General features: G+C 34.3%; 1 non-coding gene across 1 annotated transcript; it reads left to right on the top strand.

The window, feature by feature from the left end:
• The first annotated feature begins 6,123 nt into the window (after window positions 1–6,123).
• Window positions 6,124–6,212, top strand: TRNAY-GUA (transfer RNA tyrosine (anticodon GUA)). Its single transcript is given in 2 exon segments — window positions 6,124–6,160; window positions 6,177–6,212. It is a non-coding gene; the product is annotated as a tRNA-Tyr (tRNA).
• Window positions 6,213–7,040: the final 828 nt, after the last annotated feature.

The following is a 7,040-nucleotide window of genomic DNA, read 5'->3' as shown; positions in this document are numbered from 1 at the left end:
ATTAAACTATTTTTTTAACGGGAGTTTAAAGAAGCGTCAGATTGGTTTTTAGCGTCAGATTTGGTCGAAAGTTATTCATACGAGTCAATACTACAAATTCATAATTTTAGCAACACCGTGTTGTTTTTTTATTAGGATATATGTCGCTCATCACACCAAATAAAATATAAAACCGAGGTCCACTTGCGCGCCCAGATACGACACGAGACCTCCTTCGTAATGATCTAAAAGCTAGGTGACCTCTTTAATAATTTAAAAGATGTTTAGGTTAAGCGCCTCCTGCATTTATGTTTTATGACCGACGCAATGGAATGTGCACGATAATTTTTGATAAAAAGATGCATTAAATTATACATTTATGTTTTTTGTATCTTCATGTTAAGTTTAAAAGTCATTCGGATGAAAAAATGAAAATTTAGAAAGTAACAATTATCCATTATTTGTAAATCATATTATTAACGCTATAATAATGTGAAATTATTACATATCACACAGTGTCACGATAGATACCGTGGTCTATAAGAATTGGAGTATATTATTGACTCCTAGCAACGAGCAGCTATGACCAAAAATCATCAAATCACGATTTCACGTTAATTAGTAAATTATGTCCTGCTTTTGTAGTATTGTTAATGTTGAAGTGTAATATTTTAACGCACACCAAACACAAATTTGTACAACTTTACACTACGTTTTGTATAATAAATAAAAAAAAATTATGAAGTGAAAATAATATTACATTTTTAACTAAGTAGTTTGAACATAAATACTGCTATAATTAATAATGAATAAAATATTAGTTTTGAATTTTGAATCGGTGATTTTTATACAATTGTTCATTGAGTTTTCTTATCAAATTATAGATATAATGACACCTCCTCTCTTGACAGAAAAAGACGTCCCTACGAAAAAGACGATCAAATCAGTAAGAATTTATTTCGTGTGACGAAGATAGTGGAATCTAGAACCATGTCGCGTATTTTAAAAGATGACTTAAAACTAGTAACCTATAAGAGACGCAATGGTCACTTCTTAATTGATAATTTAACAAAGAATAGGAAGAAAATACGACGACTACAAGCTATACGTAAAGGGACGTCATCAAAAAATTTTGTTTACAGATGAGAAATTTTTTACGCCACACTCATCCTGTATTCTATAAGACTGCCGCCGGTATAAATTACCAGATCAGCAGCCGCGGTGGCAAGAAGGGCCGCTTTCTCACCTTCCTCGAGGCAGAAGAACTCCACACCAGCCTGACCGGCTTTAACGTTCAGAGGACTGTGTTGCAGCCAATTGGACCACTTCGAATAAGCTTTATATATTTTAATTGTTTTTATTACTGTATTAACTTGTTTTTATTACTAATACACTGCGAAGGTAACAAATATTACGTAGAATAAAAACATGTTGTTTTTCTTAGTAGCAATATTTATGGCAAGACAAAGTGTATATACCCATATAAAAATAATTAATCCTGGAAATTTGGCAATAAAAAATCTACCAGAAAGTTTTTAACAATGCGCATTTACATGAAATTCAGAAAGAATCACCAGTGATAGATATACTATTAGACTTTTGATCCTGTTGGTGTCCTGAAAGACAAACTTTTTCTTTAACATTCGACAATTCCAGTTTTTCCCACAATAATTGTGCGGTATACATACAGTTTACGCTTCCTAGTTAAATGTTGCTGTTACTGTTACATTTGCGAACGACGTTCGTCAATGCAACGGGACGCACTTTTTGTTCTATTCTTTGAGCAAGACAAAAGGATGCATGGTTTATAGTGGGAGTCCTTTTACTGTGCGTATTGTGATAAATAACAGTGTACTAGAATAATAAGACAGGAGCTATTGACTTATTTATTATTTATTTTATTTTTTTTGTACACCATCGATAATAACTAAAAAAGGAACAATTAAAGAGGTACAAGAGGCGGTCTCATCGCTCGAGGCGATCTCTGCCAGACAATCTTTGGATGCAGGGAGATATGAGACATGAAATAGAGGGTAGTTTAGGGTGTACATACATACGAATACATTACTATACACACCTACATAAATAAAAATAAAACAGAAATACTGATATAAACATATATACATACCAATATATATATTTACGTAGAATATGTATTACATATTTATGTAATACATATTCTATTCGTATTTACGAATAAATAACAAATGTAATATTCTATTTTAGATGCCAAGTGCTCTTTTGCCATTTTATTAAATGCTGTCAGCGATTTAGCGCGTCTTATTGTTTTTGGTAACTCATTCCGTAACCTGACAGCGACAACAGTAAAAAGTATTATAGTCAATTTCAAGTTCTTTGATAATGTAAACAATTTATGCGAGTCACGTGAGAAAAGAAATCTAATTTTAAGTTAAGAGGGACTAAGCAAGTTAAACAAAATACTATAGAGAAGGGAAAGGATGTGGGCATTACGGCGAAGTCGAATCGGTGACCACTTGAGCTTATTACGAAATTCAGAGACATGGTCATATTTGCGCAGACTAAATATGAACCTTATAAAAAAAACTGAAGGCGCTCGAGCTTATTAAGTTGTTCTTCAGTAATATTGATATAGCTTGCATCAGCAAAGATATAGAAGGAGGATAGAAAGATTGCAGGATTTAATAGTTGACTTGAGAGAGGAGGAATGGAAGTCACTTTTGAGGACGCAGGCATTGAAATCACCCATGGTTATAGTTTGATTGCATGAAGGAAGTAAATTTTCAAGCATGATTTCCAGTGAATAAAATTAGTCGATGCGGAGGTAAGGACTATAATACACACCACGTAGAACCTAGGCAGCTTTATTTCCAGAAATAGATGTTCACCAGCATTTGTTGAAGGAGACTGAGGAGACGTGCTAATAAATGAATGTGTGAGCGAAGATTTATAGCAACACCATCGCCGCCGTTTATCGTTCCATCATTTCTAATGAGATGAAATCCAGGAAGAGAGTATGAAGTGGAAGGTATACGAGGTTTTAACTAAGATTCTAAAATAAGGATTGCATGTACATATAATACACTATATGACTATATTTGTATAGTCAAAAGAGGCCAGCATGTCGGAGTAATAAGCCGAAAGGTGAGCATTTATGTGGACGACATTACAGCCCCCATAAACACCTGAGAACTGTAGAAAGGTACTCAGGAAGCGAAGGAACATTTGAGAAACTTTTTCGTCACTATTCAGATCATCGTAGATAGTGATTAGCATATAAATATAGTATAATGTAAGGTTAAAAATAGGTCTGTAAAGATATATAAACAAATAATTATGTCTAAAAATAAAATATATGACAATGCAATACAAATGTAATAATACAATAACATTATAATAATATATACGTAAAAAAATGCTTTATTAAAATGTTATGCAGTACCTGGCGGTTGTTTATTTTATATACAGAAAGAAATTTAAATAAGAATTATAAAAATGTTAACATTAACGAGTTTTTGGGAATGTGTGTTCATGTAATAAACATACGTAAAACTACAACATTAAAACGATACAGAAAAAGTAAAATAAAAAATGAAGTACTATACTACACATACCTTCGGTGTTTTAATGTTGACTTGGAACACACATTACTTCTAAGCTGCTGCCGCGCGCCAAGTTATTGGTGCTGCCGAAGTTTTTGTTACAACCACGGGTATTGCAGCGTCCACAGAGATCCCACCGAGATCAGGCAACGACACAACTCGGTGACGACCACTGGAGTTCAATAAAAACACAGTGCTCTAGTTTGTCCAATATTTGGTGACAACGAAATTTTTCGCGTACCGCCAGAAAGATGCCCTGCCGTGCCCTAGTAAGAAACTCTGATAGCGTATCTTCGAACGTCCGCATTAACTTGAAAAGTATTTTTATTTTGCACTTCGTCAGCGCCACGAATAAGCGGGATGTTTCTAAGTGGTGGTGACACTACGAGATAATGCGTCGATTTGTTGTTGCAGCAGTTTAGGTAACAAACGAGCGAAATGAAGTAAATTCAACTGCTATCTCTGAAGAATCAACTGGCGCATTTGGCCCTTATGCAGAACACGTTCAAAAGTGTTCATTCTGTTTTCAAAATTTTGTTTCAATTCTTCAATAGTGATAAACAAGACTCCATTTTAGTGGAAAGAAAGGTGGCAAAAGTGAGGATATCACAGGTGAATTAAATGAGATGATTTAACAGGAGGTAAACACTAAATCCGGCATACTTTCAACGATATTTACACACATAAAATGTACACAGTTTTACTTTTTAATAATTTAAAATTAAAATAATTACAGAGCTAAAACGAATGCGACTACTCTGTACAACTACCCACCAATTTTTTCATAGACACTTATATACGAAACTATGTACGTACTATCTTTTGATATTCGAAATTGATTTCGCAACATTTACGCAAAATTTAAATGACGATTTATTAATAGGAATAATTTAATTTACATGTATACGAGTCTTAGAGCATATTGGTAAAACACCCAATGACCCTAGTTTTGACCTCAATGTATAAATTCCATCCCTGGTCGTTTTCCTCACTGTTGAGTATCGTGACTCATTATTAATCTATTAATTAGTTATTTCCATTAATTGCTTAATGTGTTTCAGCAGTAACAGGGAGTTTCTTTTGCGATGTCTGACCACCGTTTGAGAATTCGGCTTCTTTGTCTCTAAATAAAGATAAGACTTTTGTAAAATGTTATTCTGCTTGACGAGTACCATTTGATTCACGAACAATAGGTAAATTTTGAAAGAGTCAAAGTAAACCTAGCTCCGCTTCTATGACTTATACTAAGTTACGTGTGTCGTATTTTTGGAAAATTGCCTTGAAGATTATTGTCTATTAGATTATTATATCTAGCCTTGTGAATTCCATCGGCTCTGACCTCGCAGGGAAGGTGAATCTGTGGATGCATGCAAATATTATGCTTTTCTATTTACTGGGAGGTCACAAAACTAGTTTGCATGTTTAAGTTATGTCCAAAATGTAGATTTCAAAATTGGAAGGTCGTCGTCGTCGCCTTGTTTCAGCCCATAGACGCCCACTATAAAGCATAGGTCTCTGCCATTGACATGTGTGGGAGGATATACCATAATTGCTACCCTGAGCAAGTGGGTTAACGATCGCAGTGTGGCATTATGGTACGCAGAGAACGCTGCTCATCCTCTGGAAACTTGTTTGTGAGCATGGGGAATCATAAATAATGAATGCACTAAGTATAAATTACATAAGATTACAAGCCTCAATCCTCCACTGTCAGAGCGTAATACATTTTATCGTATGGTAGTTAATTAATTCTCTCGGATTGATAGCAGTTTTCTCATATTTTGGTTCTCATCAGTTTTTTTAGTCGTCAACTGCTGTTGTTTCGTGTTGCTAGGGCAGAATGACGATAAACAGGTGGGCGCAATCTTGGAAAGCCGGCTAGAAGTCGTAGACGATATTAGGCACCTCTCAAGCACCTCCTTCGTAGTTTGCCATTTCCTATTTTTTAAAAAGCCCTTATTTTGCAACAGGAGGAACCAAATTATGTAAAAATACTCTTTTCATAATATTTCTTACGATGAGTATAATCAGAGAATGTGAATTATCTTTTAAGGTTAGACCAGACAACAGTTTTTTTTTTAAATTAGAAAGAACATTCGTAGGTAAATCGAAAAGCTTACACTATCAATACCTCCTTGCTGCTAATAGCAGTATTGATGAAGCAACTATTGATAGTGTAAGCTATTTTATACGTAAAACGTACTGCTTGACAGCAGGCAATGCTTTGCTTCTTTCGTCAGTTTATGTCATAAAAATAAAACTATGTTATTTGAATAAATTTCGAATTGTATAGGAACTTCACATGTGTGAAAACTGGTTTATAATTGTTAAACTGATTATTTATTCATGTCAAACAAAATGACGCGAATATCGTTTAATTTGACAAAACAATAATGAGAATACGTGTTCGGATTTTGTGAGTTACATTAATTGACACAATAGTGACGTCGATTATAACATAAAGCTAATTTCATTAGCAGTTTAATTATAACAATTACTTATATTTATAAAAATAGAATATTTTTTTAAATATATGTACACATTTTTAAAATTTATGCTCAACCCTTCGATAGCTCAGTTGGTAGAGCGGTGGACTGTAGAGGACACTGTATTGTTATCCATAGGTCGCTGGTTCAAATCCGGCTCGAAGGATTTTTTTAGTATAAATTTGACGATAAAAACAATTACAGAAAGCATGTTTATGCTTTTTTGACCAATCAAGGACAACCTTGGATTGCTTAGAAATTAAGGTTGATTTTTGTTTCAAGTTTTTATGTTTTACACTGAGGTCGAATTATTATCTTTATTAAATATTTTTTTAGCACTTTTCACTTAGATAACATTCGCTTACCTTTGGTTTAGATGATGTACAAAAGTACATCTGCCTTTCTTTAATCACTTTTATTACAAAACTGCAAACACCCGCTGATGTTAGTGCTCTTAACTACTTACCTATGAGAAAGAATTTCACTATTTACTATACTAACCCCGGATTTCGTTACTCAACTATGTGATTGACTTATCAATCACGTGGAGTTTGCCTTTCCCTATTTTTACTCTCAGCGAAAGCATTAAGGTTTTCGAAGTGTTAGTAAAGTTAGCCAGGCAGTATCAGACTGTCTTAGGTTCATCACTTTGGGGCGCTCTTGGCTCGGAATTCTAAATGCATATTGAGAAACAGATCAAGCCGAGGTCTTCTTTAAAGGGTTTTTGCGCCGAGTCACTCCATGAAGACCCTGCCAAAGCGATCTAAGAACTCGGCGGTTCAATCCGGTAATATTGTATATGATGTAATGTGAGAGCCATGTTATATAAAAGGTGCGTAGCAAACACGAAAGCAAGCGACATTTTACAGGCCACTACGGCAACAATACTTTTCGAATTTCGAACAGCAATTTAAATTCGAAATCTGGCAGTAAGTTAGTCGCTGCCATTGTGTTTGGGTATATCATGATTATTAAGTCCTTGCAACATAACATA

Source organism: Battus philenor, unplaced genomic scaffold (assembly GCF_028537555.1).
Source record: "Battus philenor isolate CCGP_79_NKW_IND1 unplaced genomic scaffold, ilBatPhil1.0.hap1 SCAF_6, whole genome shotgun sequence".
Classification (NCBI taxonomy): domain Eukaryota; kingdom Metazoa; phylum Arthropoda; class Insecta; order Lepidoptera; family Papilionidae; genus Battus; species Battus philenor.
This window is presented reverse-complemented; position numbering and strand designations above follow the sequence as displayed.